Source organism: Eulemur rufifrons, chromosome 30, assembly GCF_041146395.1.
Source record: "Eulemur rufifrons isolate Redbay chromosome 30, OSU_ERuf_1, whole genome shotgun sequence".
In the NCBI taxonomy this organism is placed as follows: domain Eukaryota; kingdom Metazoa; phylum Chordata; class Mammalia; order Primates; family Lemuridae; genus Eulemur; species Eulemur rufifrons.
This window is the reverse complement of record NC_091012.1, coordinates 125021462-125028046: the sequence shown is the minus strand read 5'-3', so window position 1 is coordinate 125028046 and position 6585 is coordinate 125021462.

Sequence of the window (6585 nt, the reverse complement as noted above, 5' to 3'; positions counted from 1 at the left end):
AATAACAAGGGCTATGAGAGTTATAAGCCAGGAACCATGGATGAAAACCAATATATACATCCTGATATCACATATGTATACACACAGGCACTTCTATAAACTCATTAAATGTTTTACCTAGCTTTTAAAAAGGAAAGAAAATGTTTATCATAGTTAATATATATTTAGTTTTAGATAGCAATGCAACTTCTACCAATCCCATTACTAACATAACACATAATTTTGACATAATATTGTACATTCATGTAAAATGCTAAAAATGTATTTTATTTTTTTCACTGTTTTTTGCTTTCTATAAAAATGTATTTTAAAAGAGCCACCTTCCTGAGGCTTAAGCTTATAATTTTTTAAATTAACAAATTTAAAAGCCAACTCAAACACCCAAATTTGCCTAAATCATGCATTTGTTCATACAAAATATATTTATTACCTAAGCATGTGCAGGATACTTTGCAAGGCAAGCGGGATAAAAAGATATGCAATCCCTTCCCTCAGGAAGCCCACAGTCTCATAAATGGAGTTAGCATGTAAAAAAAAAGGAATTGCAATATAGAAATACTCTGGAATAAATGCTAAAAAGCCAACATCTGTGGAGGCTCCAAGGCAAGCATGAACAACTACAAGGAAAGATAGGGATGAAAGAAGGTTTCACGGGGAAGGGGAAGTATACACCCATTTCCTATTTCTCCACTGAAGGCCATATCACCTGAAAGTAGTCCTTACAGAAAAAGTATTTATGACCCAACCTCAAGAGATGAAGCACTGACTGATCTTCTCTAACAATTATCTACTGGGAAATGGCACATACTTTAGAGTTGGTTGGCTAGGGTTAGGGGTCTAATGTGTGGCCAACGCTAGACACAAGTTAAGAATTGAATCTGTAGTCTTGATTTTGTTAACTTCAAGCTCTGGCCGTTGGTACAGTTCAGTCTGGACATCAGAAACAGAGTTTGCCAGTTTTCTTAACCACACTGCACTGTAACCCAAAGGCCACGAGATGGCATTCAGCACATGGAAATCACACAGTGACTTGCCAAGTCCTGAGAACCCCTTTCAGGCCGAACACTAACTCTCAAACGGTTTTTTAAAAATCTAATTTATAAAAAAAATGGAGGAAAAAACCTTGAAAATTCAGAACAATTCAAAACTAAGTACAACTCAAGAGGCATCTTAATTTGTACTAAGTGCACTCCTTCCATCCATGATGGAAGGACAAACTTTTTGACCTTGACCCAATTAGAAGTACATTTTACATTGTGATCTAACACACATTTACTTGTCTCACAACACTTACCACTACTATGCATGATACATTCTGATATTTTTAATGTTCTCAGCTCACTAAATTTTATGACCCACTAATTTCAAACCCATGCTTGGAAAACAAATATATTTATATACATAATTTTATAAATATATATTAAACATGTATAAAATCAGGATACAATGCCCAATATATCAATACCTTGTCATGTGTAACTTTCATTTTACTGTCCTTATGGTTTTGTTCATTTAGCCATACTAGTCCATCTATTAAAGGGGCACAATTTCTGTGACACAAAAACCAAAACATCTCTACCCTTACTTTGGTTACTATAATTCTTTCTCTGTGGGGTATTAATTCCTCTATGCCTCTGGTTTACTGAGTAGTTTTCAGAAGGGCCTGTTGTATTCTGAGGCTCCAATTTTTTTTAGCATACACATCTTAAGTGGGATTTGATTTTTAAGATTATATATAACATAGTCATAAAAATATTTTCACTAACTGAATAGCTGAATCAAGTGAAGGAAGAATATAGGTCTAAATCAGAAGACTGCAGGATGAGAAAGATGCCCCTCCTTTTATGGGGGAGGAAACAAGACATGAAGAGATCAATCCTTCTTCCAACTCCCAGAACTACCTGGGTGCAGAGGTAGGCAAGACCTCACAGGTATAGATATTCAGGCCAGCACTGCATCTTACGCATCACTCTGCCTGCCGAGAAACCCACACGCTGGACCAAAGGACTTCCAAATCTACCTCAGATTGATATACTTAGATCAAAATAATTTCATGACACAACAGCTGCATCTAGAAGCAATGTAATTAGCCAAGGATCCCTTAAATCTACTTTGCACTTGCCAATCCCTGCTTTTTTTTTTATTTCAGCTTATTATGGGGGTACAAAAGTTCAGGTTATATATATTGCCCATGTCCCGCCCTTCCCCCTGAGTCAGGGCTTCAAGAGTGTCCATTCCCCAAATTCCTCTTTTCTGTTACCTATTTTATAGTAAATTTATTGTTTGTTGCCAAGGGAGGGGAAAGAAAACATTCACAAGTCAATTTAAAGAGTCAATCACACCTGTAGCAAAAGGCTTATTCTAAGAGGAAATTAAACCAAATGCCAAAAATATTTCAGCCATCATTCTCTCTTATGGTTGAAAATCAATTGTATTCTAATATGTATATATGGCATTAGTTAACCTTTTAGCATAACAGCTGAGAAAATATGTAAGAAATGTGGCAAAGGACCAAGATTTTAGACCTAGTCTAGGCCTATCCCATGTACATCATTACACAGTGGGCTTTGAGAAGTTACTGTCCCTCTCTAAGCCTCAGTTTCCTCATCTGCAAAATGTGGGTGATAATGGTATTGACCTCTAAGAGTTAATGTAAGGATTAAATGAGAGTATATATTTTAAAGTAATTAGCTCAGTGCCTGACACATAGTAAGAAACCAATGTGTTAGTCATATATAAAAATTCTTACCTTATGATGATTACATCTTGTAACTGATTTTTTGCCGAGTTTGTGCCACACTTCACTAATATACAAGTTGCCATGAGGTGCTAAAACCAAATAAAGAACCCCAAATTCCTTCCAAATGTTTTCATGCTAAAGCATTATGCATTGTTGAATTTTAGCTTGAAGTTCTTGCTCAGAAACAGAAATCAGTAATACAAACTTGTATTCTCTGTATCAGAATGAAAGCAAACATCTTATAATCTTTACCATCCTCCTGATGTAGTTCCTTTTGCCTCCCTCTTCTCATCTGTAAAGAGGGTCATAATGCTAAAAGATTATTCAGAAGTTGTGAAGTTAAATGTATTGTTACAAGTTAACATTTTATAAAATATCAGCAGTGACAGCAAGCAATTATACTCCCGTTAAAAAGCAAGACTGCCAAGCCTTAAAAGCTGGAAAAGTCAGATCTAAAATGTCATCCTAAATTTGGTTTTAAGAAGCGTAACACTACTATTTGATTCTTCAAAGCAAAAGAGGACACAACCACTTACTCCTTGGACAATATACTAGACTTCCTTTTCATGTTACAAAAACATAGAGTATGATCCCAGCTTTATGAAAGCTATAAAAATTCCTAGTGTGTACAATTTGTTCATAGGTGTATATATATTAAAAAGATAGACCCGTGACCAAATGTTTCACAAAAGCTGATTTTTAAAAATGAAGGCTTTTTTATGACCCTATTTTCAGTCTTTGGTAAGCTAATATGCGTTATAAAACACCCAAGGAGGATTATTCCATGCACTGTTTCCCAATGTTTCTTGTCAATAAAACTTTTATGAAAGAGCATCTTGATAGCACCAGTGAGGAATTCACCCGGGAACGGCACACAAATGTTTGAAATGACTCAGCCCCTTGCCATCTAGCCCAAGACACCATCACTTTTTTTTTTCTTTTTCTTTCTTTTTTTTTTTTTTTTTGAGACAGGGTCTTGATCTGTTGCCCAGACTAGAGTGCAGTGGTGTCATCACAGCTCACTGCAGCCTCCAACACCTAGGCTTAAGGGATCCTTCTACCTCAGCCTCCTGAGTAGCTGGGACTACAGGCGTGCGCCACGCCTGGCTAATTTTTCTAGCTTTTGTACAGACGAGGTCTTGCTATTGCCCAGGCTGTATCACTTTTTTGAAATTGCTTTTTCTTACCAACGACCTCTCAGTCACCTAATCAGTGGCCTTGTCCCAGTGCTTATCCTTACCAACTTCAGGGACACCATTGATCCCTCCATGAAAAATGGCTTTGAGAAGGAGGAAGATGGTGTGGTTAAGACCTGGGAATCTGTCTGGCTGCTCTTAGAGCCCTCAAGCCACCATTTAAGAAATTCAACCAGCCTGCCAGAGTCCCCACCCATCCCAGCCAAGGCACCAAATGTCCCAGCCCCAGATGAGCTCCCAGATGAACACAGCTGACTGAATGACCCCAACCAATGCCACATGGAGCAAAAGAACCTCCCAGGTGAGCCCAGCCATCTCACAGAATCAAATATGTCTTTAGAAAGATAAAATGTACAAATTCATCAAAAAGAAAAATAAAACATTGAAATCCCAGGGGAGTGGGGTGAAAACTTCAGTTCTTCAGGAATCGAGCTCCTGGCTCTATTCAAAGAAGTGTGAGAAAGCAGATTCTATCTGAGAGAATATAGGTACCAAAGGGAATATGTAGACAGAGCATTTGGGTTACCACAGGAAAAGGGATCTATAGCATCACATGGACATACCCAACACAGTACAAAGCATAGTAGAGTAAAGTAAACTCTTCTAAAGAAACCACTGATAAAGACACTATCTTCTAAGACTGCACATTGAAGAAATATCAAAGCAAAAACTGAGAACTTGGTAATAAAAGCCTGAAGTAAAATTGGGATCTCAGCACAGACTATTCAATACAAAACAATGTCCAACCCACATGAGGAAGATCTATGCTAGACACTTAGCAGTACTGGTACTGATTAAAAATTCTCCTCTATTCCTTAAGGAAGAGGGGCAGAACACTAGTAATCCAGAATCTACTGTACATCCTTTAGTTGCTTCATCTCATCTTCTTAAAGTCCTGTATTAAAAAAAAAAAAACTCTAGTTCTTATAAATATCTGTATTGGTACATGATAATAGATTTTGGGTTAAGATTCTGATATCCAAAATTATTTGAACAATTCAACTAAAAAGACAATAAGCAATTTAAGTTCAATTGCAGAATTCAAATAAAGGCAATTAATGAATGCCATTTTTCACCCATAAAAATGGCAAGATGTTTTAAAACGAAAAGATGAAATTTGGCAAAGTTCAGGGAAATTGCTGATAAGTGAATGTGTGCAACTGTTCTAGAGGGTTACATGAAACACATATTCAAAGCCTTCAACATGTTGACAGCTCACTTCTCTGTTTTTCTAAAGTAAATAATTAAGGGATCAAATGTTTTAGGTATTTAGGACATTTACTACAACATTGTTTATAATAGCAGAAAAAAATCTACAAAGTTTCAGTATATAGCAACAAATGGTTAAAAATATAACATATTAATATAATCCATACAATAGCATGCAGTAGGTCTCTCAGTTGAACTCCACTTAACACATTCACAAAACTCCCCAGGGCCCATCCCTTCTCACAGCTACCTAGCCTTGCCAGTCCCCAGCATGTCAAGCAAAACGTTGTACTGAAGGGCCAGGTAAATCTCAGGATAGTAATAGTGTTGAGAGACAAGTTACAGCATTTCTTAATTCTATCAGTTAAACTGCATACCTCCAAGAGACAGTTGTGTTTCTTCCCATGAATATTTATGCCAGAGGTACTTATTAACTGTGATTTCAATAAACATTACATAAACTAATATAACTTTTTAAAAAGCTTTCCAGCTAATTCCGAGGCAGAGCCAATTTTGTGACCACTGATCTAGAACTCACACACTAAAGAAGATTGCTTCCTTCTTGGGAGCACCTTCTTCAGAGATTACTTTTTTCTACTATGTAGTCTGCTTTGGTCTCTTCTGAACTTGATCAAGTTCCCCTCCCATCAAGAAACTATCTTGGCTGGAGATTAATGAGAATGCCTGCCTTTAGCTTCCTAGGTGACATTGTGATATTGGGTATGACCTCCCTTGCTATATTCCTTGAAACAAGTACAGTGTACTAGCCAAGAGTACCCTGGACCCATACTGCCTGGTTCTGAATCCAAGCACTACCACTTCTTAGCTGTTGGACCTTGAGCAAGTTACTTAACCTCTCTGTGCTTTAGTTTTCTAAGTGGCTTAACCCTATGAGTGGATTACTCAACCTGCCTCATAGTGTTGACTGTAAGAAATAAATGATCTAATACACGCCAAGTGCTGAGGATAGTGACTAGCTAGCTCGTAGCAAGTGTTCCATAAGCATAAGCAACTATTATTATTATTGTTATTGTTTTTAATCAGATATATCCTATCCAGCCCCTAGCACTGTGTACTGAATAGCTGTCTGGTGAATGAAAGAATGAAAAAACGGTCCTGTTTCCTCGCCTAGATCATCTCCGATCACCTCATGGTATGGTTTCGGATCTAAAGCTTCCCACAAATCTCACAGATGCTGTATCTTTTATTGAATCCCTTCACCGCAAATTTTCATCTACCCTCTGCTAACAACAAAATCTGGGAAACAGAGGGAAGTAAAATACAAAGGAAACATGTAGGGATGATGGGATTTTAGACAACTTAGGGGAACTGGTCCGGTTTAAAGAATGTCAATCCAAACGCCTTGGCAGGAAACCTTATATACGGATAGTAGCAATATGTGTAAGAAAAGAGTGTGTCCAACTGTGTAAAAAGGCATTC